The sequence below is a fragment of the Myotis brandtii genome, unplaced genomic scaffold, assembly GCF_000412655.1.
Source record: "Myotis brandtii unplaced genomic scaffold, ASM41265v1 scaffold500, whole genome shotgun sequence".
Taxonomy (NCBI): Eukaryota; Metazoa; Chordata; class Mammalia; order Chiroptera; family Vespertilionidae; genus Myotis; species Myotis brandtii.
This window is the reverse complement of record NW_005369062.1, coordinates 580,289-598,455: the sequence shown is the minus strand read 5'-3', so window position 1 is coordinate 598,455 and position 18,167 is coordinate 580,289. Positions and strand designations below refer to the sequence as shown.

The 18,167-nt window shown below is 43.1% G+C and overlaps 1 pseudogene; it reads left to right on the top strand.

The window, feature by feature from the left end:
• The window catches only part of LOC102261508, a 42,469-nt pseudogene extending 24,871 nt beyond the window's left edge, over positions 1-17,598 (top strand).
• Positions 17,599-18,167: the final 569 nt, after the last annotated feature.

Genomic DNA, 18,167 nt, shown 5'->3' with positions numbered 1-18,167 from the left:
AATATCTATATAGACATGTTAACATTTTTATTATTTTGAATTCAAGTCTAAATTTGGAGAAGGCAAAAATGAAGAGTTGTCAGGTATGAATGTATGGTCAAAATTATCTAAAGGCAAGCAATAGTCACAGACACTGTTTTGAAAGGGTACGGCAATAACAAACAATGATTATTAAAATTATTAAACTGTTTTTCATAAATTAAGAACATTTGTTAAAATTAGTTTAAGTGACAAAGGCCCAAAAAATGTATACTTAGAATGGATAAAGGTGTGGTACATCTAAGAAATTCGAAACAGTAATTAGAAAAGATATATGCAACCCTATGTTCATTACAGCATTATTTACAATAGCTAAGATATGGAAGTAACCCAAGTGCCCATCAATAAATGACTAGATAAAAAAGATGTGGTACCTACATACAATGGAATATTACTTGGCCATATAAAAGAATGAAATCTTACTATTTGTGACAACCTGGATAGATGTGGAGGGTATTATGCTAAGCAAAATAAGTCAGACAGGGAAAGACAAATACCATATGATTTCACTCATATGTGGAATTTAAAGAATAAAATAAATGAACAAACAAAATAAACAGACTCATAGATACAGAGAACAAACTGATGGTTGCCAGATGAGAAGAGAGTTGGGCGGCTGTGTGAAAAAGGTGAAGGGATTAAGAAGTACAAGTTGGTAGTTACAGAACAGTCACAGGGAGGTAAGGCACAGCATAGGGAATATAGTCAATAATATTGTAATAACTGTGTATGATCACAGGTGGGTACTAGAATTATCAGAGGGATCATTTTGTAAAGTATATAAATGTCTAACCACTATGCTGTATGCCTGAAACTAATATAACATAATATTGTGTCAACTGTAACTGAAAAATAAAAAAGATGTGGTATATATACACAATAGAATATTATTGTGTATTAATATGAGAAAGAAGGAAATCCTGTCCTTTGCAATAACATGGATGGAACTTGAGGGCACTATACTAAGTGGAATAAGTCAGAAAAAGACAAATACTATATAGTACCACTTACATATAGAATCTAAAATAGTCAAATTCAGGAGCACTTATCATTTGCAACAGCATAGATGGGACTGGAGAGTATTATGCTAAGTGAAAATGCCAGTCAGAGAAAGATACATATCACATGATATCGCTCATATGTTGAATCTAATGAACAAAATAAACTGATGAACAGAGACATAGAAGCATGGAACAGATTAATGAATTTCAGAGGGAAGGCAGGGGAATGTGGGTGGGTGGGGAGAGATTAACCAGGGAATTTATATGCATACTAGAGGCCTGGTGCAAGAAATTCATGCACTGGGGTGGGGAGGTCCCTCAGCCCGGCCTGCGCCCTCTTGCAGTCCAGGACCCCTTGCTCCTTGCTGCCTGCTTGCTTGCTGCTCCTTACTGCTTGGCTCGCTGTTCCTTAGTGCTGCCACAGAGGCAGGAGAGGCTCCCACCACTGCTGCTGCACTCACTAGCCGTGAGCCCAGTTTCTGGCTGAGCGGTACTCCCCCTGTGTGAATCCACTGATCACCAGGGGGCAGCTCCTGCATTGAGCATTTGCACCCTGGTGGTCAGTGTGTATCATAGCAACCGGTCGTTCTGGTCGTTCCGCCGTAACAGTCGGTTATATTATACAGACTAGAGGCCCAGTGCATGCATTCGTGCATGGGGGGGTGGGTAGGAGAGGTTGGTCGGCCAGGGAAGGGACCGCAGGAGGTTGGCCACCGGCCCCAAGGAGGGAGCCAGCCCTTGGCCCCTCTGGGAAAGGGGCCGCATCCACTGCCACCCACCCCCAGTTCCCCATCCCAGCCCTGGCCCGAAGGCCCCAGTGGGGTCAGGAGAGGAGGCAACAGTCGCTGGGCTGGATGCAGAAGGAACGGATGCTGGATGCCAACACTGCCCTCAGTGCCCCGCCACCACGCTGTTCCCTGCCTCCCCTCCTCTCCTTCCCTTGCCTCTGCACCACGACTGTGGCAGGCGGGTGGCCCCTGGGGAAGGGAGAGGAGGAGGTGGTTCACCTCCTCCCCCTCCTCCTTCCCTCACCACCACCACCACAGCAGGCGGGTGGCCCCTAGGAAGGGAGAGGATGGGAGCGAGACAAACCCTTGTGTCGAGGGCTAGCTTTCAATAGGTCGCAGCAAGGGAGCTGCTCTGCTACGTATGAAACCCCGACCCAGAAGCAGGTCTCTACAAATGGTTTAGCACCAGGGGCCAATGTGAGGTGGGGGGGGGGGGGGGGGGGGGGGGGGGGGGGGAGCCATGGGAGGTTAGCTGTGCTAGTGCACTAACCACTAGGGGGCAGCTCCTGCGTTGAGCGTCTGCCCCATGGTGGTCAGTGCACATCTTAGCAACTGGTCGACTAGTCATCTGGTCGTTCCAGTCATTTGGTCGTAATGATTGCTTAGGCTTTTATATATATAGACTAGAGTCCCAGTACACACGATTTGTGCACTGGTGGGGGCGTAGCCTTCGGGGATTGGCCCGCGGTGGGAGTACCGCTCATCCTGGTCAGCCAAGCAGTTGTGGACCTGCCCTCTGAACGGCTGTGTCCACTGTGGGAGCGCACTGACCACCAGGGGGGAGCTCCTGCACTGAGCGTCTGCCCCCTGGTGATCAGTGCGCATCATAGTGACTGATCGACGGGTCATTCTGGTTGTTCCACTGTTGGGTCACTGGGCTTTTATTATATAGGACTAGGGGCCCAGTGCACAAATTTGTGCACCTTGAAAGGAACTGTGGGCCGCGAGGCTGCTGTGGGCACAGGGGTGGGTCTTGGCCCATCCTCTGCACCCTCACTCTGCCCCTCCTGCCATAGCCCCTGGTCCCCTCTCTGCCAGCAGCTCTGCTCCCATTGCTGTGGCTCCCTTGTGATGACAGCACCAGCCCCGCTCACACCCACAGATGGCACAGAGCGATTGGGGTCAGCACTGGCAGTGGGTGCGAGCGGGACCGTAGCCGGCAGTGGGTGTGAGCAGGGCCATTGCTGGCAGCAGGTGCAAGAGGTAGCTGCAGGCCCCGATCGCCCCTTAGGAGCAGGGGGAGGCGGAGAAGCCCTGAGGGGCAATCGGGACCAGCAGCCACTGCTCACGCCCGCTGATAGCACCGAGTGACTGGGGCTGGCGCTGGGTACCGGCAGCAGGTGCAGCGGAGGCTCTGGTGCTGGCAGCGGGTGCGAGCAGGGCCAGCAGTACTGCGGCGTGTGGGACCAAAGAATTTTCAGTAACCATCAGAGGCTCGCCCCAATGACAGTGACCAGCGCCTCACCTTTGTCTGGTGCCCCTGCTCACCTGCTCCACCATCCTTCTGGGGCCAATGCCCACCATATTTTGCGCTCTGCCACCTGCTGCCAACGCCTACCATGTTCCATGCACGCCCCCTGGTGGTCAGTGCATGTCATAGTGACCAGTTGTTCAGTTGTCTGGTTGTTCCGCCGTTTGGTCCATTTGCATATTAGGGTTTTATATATATAGATATGCATAGCTCATAAACATAGACAATAGTGTGGTGAAAGCCTGGGGAGGGGGAGGAATGGGTGCCTGGTTGTGGGGGTCAATGGGAAAAAACACACAAAGGAGACATCTGTAATACTTTCAACAATAAAGATAAATTTAAAAAAATGAAAAAGTCAAACTCATAGAAACAAGCTAGAATGGTGGTTACTAGGGTCTGGGGGATGGGGTTTGGTGTGGAAAATGGGGAGATATTGGTTAAAGAGTATAAACTTCCAGTTATAAGATTAATAAATTTTGGGGGTCTAATGTATAGCATTTTGAGTATAGTTAATAATATTTGAAAGTTGATTAGAGAGTAAATCTTGAACCCTGTTAATGATAGTTTGCTTGCTTCCATTTCATTTAGCTCTTTTTCTGGAGATTTCTTCTGTTCTTTCATTTGTGACATGTTTCTTTGTCTCTGCATTTTGGCTGTTCCCTCTGTTTGTTTCTCTGTATTAGGTAGAGCTGCTATGTCTCCTGGAATTGGTAGAGTGGCCTTGTATAGTAGGTGTCCTGTAGGGCCCAGTGACTCAGCTTCCCCAGTCACCTGAGCTGGGCACTCTAGGTGCGCCCCTGTATGGGCTATGTGCACTGTCGTGTTGTAGTTGAGCTTTGCTTGCTATTGGCATCACTGGGAGGAATTGACCCCCAGGCCAACTGTCTGTGAGGACCAGCTATGACTACAGTGAAAGAACTGATGTGCAGGAGATATCCCTATGGAGCAGGACTTGCTTCAGTGGGGCTTTGGTGCTCACTGAGTCTGCCTCTTGAGTGTGTCACTTGTGGATGTGGTACCACTGTAATCTGGCATGGTCTGAAGCTGACCACTGGGTCCTCTGGCTCTGGGGCCTCCCAGGAGGTTCAAAGTCAGCTACTGCCTGTGCACTGCCTGGGCCACTTGGCATGAGCTACAGAGCTACAGATGGCTGCTACTTGTGTTGGGCTTGGAAGTGCCCAGGAGTGGCCAAGCTGTCAACCAAGGCAGGCTGCTGCTAGTGCCAGGCCTGGGGTCTCTTATTGAGAGGTATGGGCATGCTGAGTCCAGCTGCTGCTTATTTGAGAAATTTTAGAAAAGTCTGAAACCCGAGCCATGACAGGTTATTCATATGGAAAGACCACTACAAACAGCTTGGGTGAGGCTGCAAATTATGTGGGGCAGAGTCTCAGGGAATCACCAGGGCCAGGCAAACAATGTGAACCAGGTTGATGGAAACTCAGATATGGCACCTGCCAGTTGGCTCTGTGGTGGCGGAGGTCTCAGCATAGGAACAATGATTTCCACTAGCACTTTCGTCTGGGCGAAACCCGCCCCCAGTTCTTGCCCTGATGCTAAACAATTTGGTTCCTCTCCATGTGTCTTTGGATCCTTTCAAGCTGCTGCCCCAGCACTGGAGCTCAGAAGGAGTGAGTCTGAGTAAGTCCATGCACAGGCCCTTTAAGAGGAGCACCTGGGACTCCAGCAGCCTTTGTGTCACTCAGCCACAATTCCTGATGGGTTTTCAGCCCGAAGTTATGTGGACTGCTCTTTCTGGCACTGGAACCCTGGGCCAATGGTCTTGCTGTGGGATTAGGACCTCTGCATCCAAGGTATCCCTCCTGATTAAAAAAAGAAACACCACACATGGGTATCGGACCAGCCTGTTCCATGTCTCTGCTTTCTTCTACTAGTTTCAATGTGTCTTCTTCTTTAATTCTCTAGTTGTAGGACTTCAGTTCAGCCAGATTTCAGGTGGTTCTGAATGATGGTTGCTCTGTGGTTTAGTTGTAATTTGGATGGGGTTGTGGGAGGATGCAGGTGCTATGTTTATCTACACTACCATCTTGACCAGAAGTCCTACAGAATGTTCTTGTTGTACTAACAAAGATTTCACAATGGAAGGCAGTTCCCACTCTGTGCTAGGAAATCTATGGCTATGCAACTTTCCAGAGATATTTATGTGTCTATCCAATAAATTAACTCCAATGATACTTGGGTTCATAGGGTTTGAGTATGTCTGCATCACAGCTTTTGCTAACAATTTTCTATGGATATAAAAGACATGTTCTGAAATCCAGATCTTCATGGTGGTAATGATCTGGATGGGTAGGCAGTGCTAGCAAACAATGAGGAAAAGAGGCAACACAAGCCTCTACCCTTTCACACCCTCAGCTATCACAGCTGGCTAACTCTGCACTATACTGGATAATAACTCATAAGAAATTGTTTCAAATGTAGCATGGAGAAAAAAAATGATTAAAAAGTATGGTACAGCGATAACCAGCTGTGATAGCTGACGGTGTGAAGGGGTAGGGGCAGGTGTTACCTCATTGCCTTATTGTTTGCTAACACTGCCTACCCATCATACATATAATTACCACCATAAAGATCTGGATTTCAGAGCATGTCTTTTACATCCATAGAAAATTGTTAGCAAAAGTTGTGATACAGACATACCCAAACCCTATGAACCCAAGTATCATTGGAGTTAATGTATTGGACAGACACATAACTATCTCTGGCAATATATTCATTTTTTATTTTAAAAATACAACTACATTGTAGGTAAAATCGTTTTTTTAATAACCAGAAGGAAGACTATGTGACTTCTGATCAAATCCAAGAGGTGCCAGCTTTTACATAAAAGAGATCACCTGAAATCAGTGTTGTTCAAAATGTTCACCTAATTTTGAGGGTTCCTGTACCTATGTGAAAATTTAACAATTTTTTAAAAAGTACTTTGAAATGTGGATTGGCATATTCAATCTCCTTAAGGTAGATTTTTAAAGCTTTCACACACTGGTGCTCTAACTGGCTTTGGATTAATCTCAGAACAAAGCAGTGCTATCTCTTTTGTACACACAATTGCCCTATTATAGTAAACTTCAAAAGCTTGCTTGAAGAAACTCACTTTCAAAAAAGAAATTGTATAGTTCTAAAGGCATATTAATTTGTGTGAAATAATCTGTTTGGCTATCAACAACCACTAGGGAAGTTGCATAGCCATAGATTTCCTAGCACAGAGTGGGAACTGCCTTCCATTGTGAAATCTTTGTTAGTACAACAAGAACATTCTGTAGGACTTCTGGTCAAGATGGTAGTGTAGATAAACATAGCACCTGCATCCTCCCACAACCCCATCCAAATTACAACTAAACCACAGAGCAACCATCATTCAGAACCACCTGAAATCTGGCTGAACTGAAGTCCTACAACTAGAGAATTAAAGAAGAAGACACATTGAAACTAGTAGAAGAAAGCAGAGACATGGAACAGGCTGGTCCGATACCCATGTGTGGTGTTTCTTTTTTTAATCAGGAGGGATACCTTGGATGCAGAGGTCCTAATCCCACAGCAAGACCATTGGCCCAGGGTTCCAGTGCCAGAAAGAGCAGTCCACATAACTTCGGGCTGAAAACCCATCAGGAATTGTGGCTGAGTGACACAAAGGCTGCTGGAGTCCCAGGTGCTCCTCTTAAAGGGCCTGTGCATGGACTTACTCAGACTCACTCCTTCTGAGCTCCAGTGCTGGGGCAGCAGCTTGAAAGGATCCAAAGACACATGGAGAGGAACCAAATTGTTTAGCATCAGGGCAAGAACTGGGGGCGGGTTTCGCCCAGACGAAAGTGCTAGTGGAAATCATTGTTCCTATGCTGAGACCTCCGCCACCACAGAGCCAACTGGCAGGTGCCATATCTGAGTTTCCATCAACCTGGTTCACATTGTTTGCCTGGCCCTGGTGATTCCCTGAGACTCTGCCCCACATAATTTGCAGCCTCACCCAAGCTGTTTGTAGTGGTCTTTCCATATGAATAACCTGTCATGGCTCGGGTTTCAGACTTTTCTAAAATTTCTCAAATAAGCAGCAGCTGGACTCAGCATGCCCATACCTCTCAATAAGAGACCCCAGGCTGGCATTCCACTTCACTAATTCTCTTCAATTGTGTCTAATTTTCTATTGAACCCATCCATGTAATTTTAAATTTTATTCTGTTTTAATTTCTATAAAATTAAATTTTTTTCTGCTTTGTCATTTTATAAAATGATGAAGAGATCCTCCAGTTTGTCTTTTGTTTTATTCAAATATAGTGAGCATGATTACTTTATAGACTCTTTGGTGGATGAGATATCCACCAAAGCCTGTGTTCCCTGTTGCTTCTGCTGGTTATTTCTAGCTTCCTTGTATGCCTAGTGTTTAATGTATGACTAGATACTGGATGTTTTATTTGAAAAATATTGTTGGTATAATTTGGGACCTATAATTAATTAAGAAAACTGCATCCAGATAGGATTTTTCATTGCTTCTGCCAGGCATAGGATGCTACCAGTTGTGGATAAACTAAATCAAGTTCAAAGCTTGAGATTCACTAGATGACCCAGAAATAAAGATGAGGTAGAACTCCATGTGAGGATTGAACAATTTCTGGACCATCCTAGCACCATAGGCCCTTAAGGTCCCAATTAAGTTTGAGAAAATTTCTTGCTATATTCCCATAATGTTTACATTCACAAGGAAAATGTTTTGGGATAGACACATGCCATTAGAGCAAAGATCTCTCTCTCTTTTTTTTTGTTCCCGAATTATCCTTTCTTCTTCAGTTTTTATAATTCCTGATTATCTTTCAGTTCTTAGGTTTTTAAAGAATATTTTTGTTGCAAATACTTTGTTTGGCCCTGGCCAGGTAGCTCATTTGGCTAGAGCATTGTCTTGGTACTCCAAGGTTGCAGGTTTGATCCCTGGTCAGGACACATACACGAATCAACTAATGAATGCCTAAATAAGCGGAACAGCAAATCTTTCTCTCTCTCTCCCTCTCCCTGTCTCTCTGAAATAAATTAATAAATTTAAAAGAATTTTGTTCTTAAGGTTGCCTGAATAATACATCTCATTGTTACTGGAAAGAAAGGGCCCTCTTGGATATATTTTGAAGGTAAATCTATAGGACTTTCTGATTGAGTGGAAGAGGTGTGTAACCAAAAGAAAAGTCAAGAATTACTGGAGAATTTTTGACCTGACCATTTAAGAATGGAGAGGCCAATACTGAGATGAAAAAGATAGAGGAAGGATCACAAGTTTATTTAGGTGTATGTTAAGTCTAAGATGCCTAATAGAAATGCAGGTGGAGAAGTTGAGTAGACAGCTGAATATATAAGCCTGAAATTCAGGGAAGAAGTTGAACCTAAACATAGATAATTTGGAGCCCTCAGTGTATAGATATTGGTTAAGTCACCAAGGGAGTTGGTATAGATAAAGGAGAGGTCCAAAGACCTAACAGACATTCGGAAAGTATTAATTCTCTCCTCTTCTCCTGATGCACTTAATAAATATAATGTATTGCCAGATATAGGAAGGGAAGTTTTTTCTTTTTTTCATTGAAGACTAATAATAAGTAAAAAAAAAAATAAGCAGAAGGTATTTGTCACCATATGCCGTCACCCTACTTCCTTACTATTGGTCTGTCCTTCCTTGTTTCTCCAACCCCACTTCACTGCCTACTCTGGCTTTCAGCATCTCTCAGCTGTTTACCACACATCCTCAGAGCTGGCCTTCCTGCTTCTGCCCACGCTTCCTTATGTTTTCTGCACACCAGGGCCAGCAACCCAAGGGTGATTGCTAAAGGTCCTCTCTTGAAGTGGCAGTCATAGTTTAATATTTATTAACATTTTTACAAATTTGGATCAACAAGACTATAGTAATGACAAGGATGTTACAAACTAAGAAAATAATGTAAAGTTTTCCCAAGAATATATGAGTACAAGTGCAGCATTTTGGGCAATTATTTTCTATACATTGCAAATCATGTGTGGTAATTAGGAAACAGAACTGTAAATAAAGGACAGAACATTTTGTCAATTCTATGCCCACTTACCACTCAGTTTTTGTTCAATACATACATCCGTTTCTAGAATAAAAGGACATACATGTTCCAATCTGACACTCAGAAGGAGTTGGTTACTCAGAAAGAATGTCAAATCTCTACTAAGAGATCCTTTGAAAAGAAAATTTATTCTTGTCTTCCAGGTATGAGTTGGATATGGACGTGAGTAAAGGCAGAAGAGTACAGTGGAAGAGCTTTCATTTTCCTTGACCATATTGATTTAATTTTGGAGTTAATTTCTGCAACAACTAATTGGAGCAGAGGGATTATATTTATTTTCATCATTTTTGTTTTAATTTAAAAGTCCAGTGCTCTATCCTTCCTCTACCTTACTCTATATCTTTATTTCTTTCATCTTCCAGTCCACACAGAAGCCATGTTAAAATGACAGATAAAGTTATCAAAATAAAATGCTGTTTTAATGGGAGCCCTTCAGAAAAAGGGTTTATGATCAATGCTAATCCTTAATGTAACTGACATGTATTTAGTGCTTACTTTGGGCTAGGCTCTGTGCTAAGCACCATACATTGACGATTTCATATAAACCTCATCATTACCTCAGGGGCAGATACTTTTATTATTCCCATTTTAAAGATGAGACACAGAGGAGTTAAGTAGCTTGTTGAGAGCTATAAGGAGGCAGTTGAACTTCAGAGGCCTTGATTCTAATTTCTGTGCTGTAAGGCCTGTAGGGAAGCAAGTCTGTGTATGTGTGAGCACCCGGGTGTTTATTGGGATCTTTATGCTTAGTCTTCAGATGTCCTTGCTTAAAGGACACTGCAGATGCATGTGTCTTCTCAAGGACACTTACCCTGCTGATAGTATCTAGAAGTTAATTTTAGTTCAAGCTGTTTTCACCATAAAAACCTGAGGAGGCAGGTGAACAGGGCTGTTTGGTTTCTCAAGCCAAGCAGTCCTTTAGCCCTCTCTTTCACAGAAACATGTGTCAGAGTAATCATTCATGCATTGCTCAAGGTCTGCTGGTCAACCCCAGCAAAGGCCTAATGGATGGACATGTGCCCACAGTAATACTTCATTAGTAGTGACTTTCACATAATTTTTGTACACTGAGAACCAGTGAAAACCTTGGTCAATATGAGGCATAGAGAGTGCAAACACACCTTGATTTTAAGTGTATTTATTCTCAAACCCTTTTCCTTTGAGCTCTTTCATTATTCCATATTCTTTGCAATTTCATCTTATCCCTTACCAATATGTTTTTCTGTCTTGCATGCCTGAAATTCTGTAGCACAATAGACATTAATATTAGTTTCAATGGGTACACTGGCTTTTGGGGAGTGGGAGCTACAGCAGAACGGACTTTCCCTGAACAGGGATGGAAAAACTTGAGTGAAGTCTTGAGTAGGAGAGGAGATGGCATCAGAGAGAGGAGTCTGTGGGTTAAGTACTGTGAGTGAGGAGGGCAGAGCTCTATTTGGATAGGTCTGGACTATGGAGAACAATAATATTGAACAATAATATTGTGATGCAACCTTTCTGTGTGATTACACAAAGTCTTTATTAATAACCTCAATAATGATGACATTCTTTGGTAATCTCATATCTTGTGGAAGATGCCGAAAGGCTGAGTCCATGTTCTAGTTGATTTAACCCAAATCAGTGTCAAAAGGCATGGATGAGAGAATTGAAGTCTGATAGATAAAAGATTTTTCATCAAATAGTGGAAAATTAGCATTCACAGTGCCAGAGGTGGGTACTTCCTGATGATGGCCTGGCCCAGGGTCTGATCATGGGAGAAGTGACTGAAAGGAAATAGTAGAAAGGTCTTTGGAAGTGAGAAAGTGAAGACACTGAGGCAGACAGAATTCTTTCATAACAGTCCTCATACTCTGATTGATCATTGCTTACTCCTTACTACTATCACTATAATAAGCCAGTCACTGCGCTTGTGTGTTTTCAATCTACTGCATCTGTGTAACATCAAAATATCCAGATGAAAAGCGAAAAATTGAGGATTCTCAAGAAGATGGTTAGAGTAACACTAAGCATCCAGCTGTGGGAAAATAAAGTGTCAAGGTGATTGATGAGTCACCTTTATCCAGACATTTTGAAGTGAAGTAGGAACTGCCAGAAAGCAGATATTGGCAGACAATGTCCTAGAAATGAAATTTGGAAGTTACCTCGAGCCTGAGAGCCTACAGAAAATGGGGTCTTCATATTAGACAAAATTAAAGCTGGCCATAAAGATGAAAGGCAGACTAGAGCCTCGGAAGTCTGTTGAAGGAATGATTTTGGAAATTTAGCAGGAGATGAATGACAATGTCACAGCTAAGATGAAACAGCCTTGGAAATGAAACGAACATAAGAAGCAAAGATCAAGAAATATAGAAAGATAAAGTTCAAAATACTTTGGTGATACAGGCCTATAGGGAATATTCTGAAAATAAAATGCAATGAGACATCAAAGGGGGACTTTACAAAGTTTAAAACCTTATTTTTACCTGTGGTCTAAGATAGTATTTAAGTTTTACTGGTGCAAGGTACACATGAAAAATAAATAAAATTTAAGTGCACTACATAGTTTTCTTAACTAAGTAGAAGATGTCAAAACTTTGTATAATAGGAATAGAGAAAAGAATGACCATCCTCTGTAGATGTTTCTTTTAAAAAAAAATATATTTTATTGATTTTTTACAGAGAGGAAGGGAGAGGGATAGAGAGCTAGAAACATTGATGAGAGAGAAACATCAATCAGCTGCCTCCTGCACACTCCCTTACTGGGGATGTGCCGACAACCAAGGTACATGCCCTTGACCGGAATCGAACCTGGGACCCTTGAGTCCGCAGGCCGACGCTCTATCCACTGAGCCAAACCAGTTAGGGCTGTAGATGTTTCTAAAACACTAATGTGCAGGGACTCGCCTGGGGTCTTTGCTGCAGATTTTGATTTATTATGTCTGTAGTGGAGCTAGAGATTTTGCATTTTTAAGAAGCTCAGAGAAAGTGATGCCAATGCTGCTTGTCTTCAGAGCACACTGTCAGTGTAGAGCAGAGGCTTCCACATCTGGATTCCAAGGAAATTCTGCAGGGAATACTGATATGCAGCAGGATTTTGGAACCAAAATGATTGAAAAACTTGTTGTAGATTAATTAATGCAAGAAACAGAGAAATCAGGACATTCATGAAGATTTTTCAAATAAAACTTTTTTCCTAAGCAGAATGTGGAAAAAATATTGTAGATGTTTGTGTAAAATATCTAAAGCAGCCATCAAGAAATTTTGAGTGGGGTGATAGGTTTTTAATAAACTGTACAGTGTTTGTTTAAAAAGTGTTGATGGCCTGGAGTGGCTAAAAGAGAATAGAGCAAATGGGTAAATCTGTAGACACTTGAACACTTTTGTGGCTCCTTTGATACTATTTTAGTTGTTTGGATAATAAATGTGGCTAGTGCCCTGGCTGGTTTTGCTCAGTGGATAGTGTCAGCCTGAGGACTGAAGGGTCCCAGGTTTGATTCCGGTCAAGGGCATGTACCTTGGTTGTGGGCTCGATCCCCAGTAGGGTGCGTGCAGGAGGCAGCCAATCAATGATTCTCTCTCATCATTGATGTTTCTATCTCTCTCTCTCTCTCTCCCTCTCCTTTCCTCTCTAAAATCAATAAAAATATTTTTAAAAAATAAATGTGGCTAGTGACTTTTAGGCATTTAAGGAGCCAGGAACACAGACAGAGTGAGGATAGGAGGGAGGGAGGAGAAGAGAGAGGGAAGAGAGAGAGAGAATGAATCTGAGTGTATGTCTGTATAACTGTGTATGTGTGTTTACTCAGAGAAGCCCTACCTTCAAGAACCCAGGGCCAAGAGATGCATCCTGCATGAGTGCCATGCCTTCCTTCTATTACATTCATGTGGTGAAAATATAATGCTCTGCAAGCACCTACCCTCTTTCAATTCACCAGACCCTTCTGATTTTTCTAGACTCCCTTACTTCTTCAGGACTCAACACAATTCAGTCTGTGCTGCATCCAATTTTGTTCCTTTTAGTGGAATGTAATTAGATGCAAATGCACATCACAACTATTGTCAGAATTCAAATGAGTTTTGATGAGAATTAATATTTTCCACTCATAGAAGGACTGATTCAGAGCACACAATAAGGCAAAAATTCAAAATTAGGCAGAAACCACTTATTTCTCAAGCAGAAATAGCTATATTATATTCATCTTATAGAGATTAGAATTTTGCAATCCAGATATCAGAGCTTTATGCTATAATTGATTTCTTATCTGCCTTTCAAATCTTTCCTTCCATAACAATTGAATAAATGACTATGGGACAAAATTAATCGAATGCTATTATCTTCACTTTATAGTTTTAATTTCAGAACTTGTCTCATTAACACAATTATTCAGGAAAGCATTATGTTGAACAAACAACTGTGATATACTGTATGTACTAATCAGAATTTTTGTGTTTGTAAGTGACAAACTCTACTCACGTGGATTTAAACCAAAGGAAAATGAAGTAATTGACTTATGTAACTACGAAATTGAGGTACACATTAGTAGCATTGGACCCAAAGAGTCTATTTTTCAATTTCTTTCTCTATGTTCTATTTCCTTTATGAGTGTTGGCTTTATTCATTCTTACACCAGACAATTTTTCCAATTGGGGAAGGTGTTCAAAGTGGCATGCACTTTATGGACGTTGGGGCTCAAGATCTCAGAAGAAAACAAAAGCACTTTCCCCCATACCAATGGCAGGAAAATCCTTGGGAAGATGTGGTTTCAGCCCGGCTCATTGCCCTTCTCTGTAACCATCACATAGTCATTGAGCTGCAGTCCTCTCACTTGGGTCACATACCCGTCTCTGGTACTACAGTATTGTCCCCACCTTGACAGCCCTGCAGGAAAGGGTGACAGGCAATCTGCTCTTGTATTTCCACCCTGTTACAGGCCTATCTTGAATGGTAGGTAAGATGAGACTCACAGAGGTGCTACCAAAGACAGGAAAAGAAGTATGTGGAAGGAGCTCAGGGAAGTTTAATGGACAAGACATGTGCATAATAAAGGAGTCTCAAATTAGCAGGTGTGTTAATGTGTGTGCAGTAAGATTTATATCTATTGGTAGTGGACTTCAGACAAGCTGTCAAGGGTATAGTAACCTGTAATGGACAGTAAAATTGGCTGCCTGCAGTGGGTTCTCATAACAAGCATGAAAGCAATTATTATTAAGTGCAAAGAATAGTTCATAATGATGTGTGATCTTAGATATAAAATTAACCTCAATATTTCTGAAGCATGATTATGTGTTGTGTTAGCTCAGCTGAACTCAAGAGAGCTGAGCTCTCAGGTGTCAGAGTAGCTGACTAAAGCAACAAGCCAAAATGAAAGTAACAATGAAGCTTCTAATCACTTACTGTGATAGTGTAAGCAAGAGGCTAACACTGGAGAAAGCACCGACTTCCCTCTGATCCACTTTTCCTAACAGAATAAGTGTACCTGGCGAGGTTCAAGTGGATCCATGCACTTGAATAATAAAACTTTAAGATATGTGACCACATATTGAGAGAGTTGCCTCATATTGAGGGAGCCCTGAGCACAGCACTCCTGCAGCTTTATGGCTCCTGTGGTTTTATGGATCATATATCAACATGATTAGACTCATGTTTAGTCTGGGGGCTAGAAGGAGGGAAGAAAGGGGGTGCTAGAAGTGGAAAAGTACTGAATACCAAGTCAGCGTGGGGAAAAGTGTCTTCAAAGTGTCCCCATAAAAAGACCTCAAATCAAGGTGCTTGGGCTAGAAATGCAGTTATGCGTAAGAGTAGGGCCAGCCAGGAGGGCCGGAGTCTTTGACTACACCCTCCTTCAGAGCCTGCCGTGCCCTGGCTTTGTGCTAAGTGTCCTGTGGGCAGGGCTGGCTTCCTCCACGAGACTCCCAGGTAAAGCCTTTGTGATTGCTTATGGCTGAAAAATTGCACAAAGGGTTTTAGGTAGAAGCTAAACTCCTCAAATTTGTTTCTATTAAACATTTTAATAGAAATGCTTAAATGATAGCATTTTATAATACAAAAAAGATGTTTTTCTCACAGATCACTCTTATCATGGTGAGGAAGTTAAGAGTTGATATAAATGAGTTATTTCTATAGCTCCTGGTCCCAGGGATCCTTATGCTAGCAGAATAATAAGAATTCTAAAAACCTCAAAGCTAAAAGAACCTATAGATTTCATTCACCCAAACTTTTTAAAACTTATATGTTACCCATCCCCAAGTGGTCTTCCCACCTATGACTGAATTCCAGTGACAAGAACCTAGTACTTTCTAAAGTAATTCATCACATTTTCTCAGACTCTGATGGTCAAAAGATTCTTTATGAGGCAAAATTTGTCTTCCTGTCTCTTCACCCACTGATTTTGGGACCATTTAGAACAACTATATTCTCTCTTACAACAGGCTGTTTTTCAAATGTTTAAGTTAATGGTCACATCTTTCAGTCTAGTCTTTCTTCATTATTCCTTTTATACTAAGGTTTTGAGAACCTTCACTCTCTAGTCCAGTGGTTCTCAACCTTGGCTGCACATTAGAATCACCTGGGAATCTTTTTAAAATCCTGATTTCTGGGCCTCATCCTCCGGAAATTCTGTTTCTTTGTTATGGGGTGGGGCCACAACATTAGTAACAAAGAAACAGAATTTCCGGAGGATGAGGCCCAGAAATCAGGATTTTAAAAAGATTCCCAGGTGATTCTAATGTGCAGCCAAGGTTGAGAACCACTGCTCTAGTCCATCTCCTCTGAGCCACTCTGCCTGTCAGTATCAGTATCAGTATCAGTATGAGCCCACAACCGTTCAGGGTGGAGAGCAACCATCATCTCTGTTGTTTAGTTTTGTATCTTTATCACTGTGACTAAAGACCAGGCTAGCTCTTAGGAATTGCTTTAGCATAGTGTTAATGCATATTGAGCTTACTATAAAAGAAACTCCCAAGTTCTTTCATGCAAATCTTACATCTTTATTTCCATTTGTTCAGTTGGTTTTGGACTCAAAATTTTAGTGTAAACAAATGAAGCCTCACCCAGCGGGTGTGGGTCCATAAAAGAGCAAGGACCTATGAACCAGGAGGTCACATTCCTGGTCAGGGCACATGCCCAGGTTTCGCTGGATCCCCAGTAGGGGGCGTGCAGAAGGCAGCCTATCCATGATTATTTCATCATTGATGTTTCTATTTCGCTATCCCTCTCCCTTCCTTTCTCTGAAATCAATAAAAATATTTTTTAAACTTTTTTTTAAATGCAACCTTCTTTATATCTGACATTTATCATAAGGTCCCCATATCTTAATAGCACTACAGGAATCAATAAACAATTGTAGTTAAACACAGACTTAAAAAAACAACTTCATATTTTAAAACAAGACTGATGCAAAAGAAGCTGCAGAACCAATGTTTGCTTAAAGAGCTATAAGCTGAACAATCAGGCCAGGAAATAGAACTTGGCCAGTCTCCCCAGAAGTCCTTGCAAAGCAGAGGGGCAGGCAGGCCAGAGAGCAAGGGGAGGTGGGGGGGAGGCAATTGTGGAGCTGGTGCAGGGGCAGAGCAGTGCAGGGGCTGCCTGGATGCCCTGCACTAGGTCCAGCAGATTGCTGCTAAAATCGATTCAGCTTCTCACTTGAATAATCCCACACCTCTAGTGGACCCTTCAGGGTATGAATATAGAGTACAAGAATGGCTTTTGGGGCCTTGGTACATCAGAGGGTACTAATAACAGAAGAATTCAAAGTGCCTGATTAAATAATTGGATTTATTATTGGCAGGGGAGGTGAGCAGATTTCACGGATTCAAGCACAATCTGGTTGCTCAATTCAGATGTTTCAGAGCGTTCTGGGATTCCAGAGGGGCCCTGTGTAATTAACCAAACCCCAGAACGTATTGAACACGCCACACGGCTCCTCGGTCAGATAGTGGACCGCTGTCGGATGGACCTGGCTTTCATAATGACATAGCACAACCCAGGAGATGCTTGTCCCTGTGTCCAAGATGGGTCTGGCCATCGGCAAAGGAAGGAAACAGCAAAGCAGTTGCAGGAGCGGATGGGTGTGAAATGGTCATAATCCAGGACGCCCATTGCCCATGGGAGCGGACAAGCCTCTTCGCATCCTGGAGACCCGTTTGAAGTACAAACAAGAGAAGTGGTATTAGAGAGCAGCGGAGAAAAAGACCAAGCTGACACTCCCGGGGCACGGTGACGTCACATCCCAAACGGGAGGAGGCAGTAGAAAGTATCTGGCCCTGCTGCTGGGATGGCACAAGGAAGAAGCGGAGAAATGATCAAGAAGAGCCAGAGTGACGCTGGTGTGAGCACTCAGTTCAAACAGACGGTGTAGTATTAGCCCAGAGAGCTGCACAGGTCAGGGGCCCTCCACCGATGGCAGCACACAGCGCTCGTCCTCAGCGAGCTTATTCTCACAGCCCCGCAAAGAGATGACTTTGAGGCCCTGCAGTTGTAGACAACGAGTCCATGGCTGTGCCTGGAGCGTGGGAATCCCTGGTGGCATCCAAGAGATAACACAGTCCTCGGCAAAGGAGGTGAGGACATCAGAAGCGTAAGCCAGCAGTCAGGAGCACCATGCAGCTGCATCGGCCCCCTCCCAACACCGAACCAACCTGCGAATGTTCCTCAGCAGATCCAGGGACCACACATCTCCTAGGTGAGAAAGTTGGCGGTTCCATCTTGGAGCACCTGGAGCCGTTGATCAGCGCTCCTTCAGCCAGCCACCTGCCGCACCTCATCTAAACACCTCTCCTCCAACTCTCTATCCTTCTCCCTTCCTCTCTC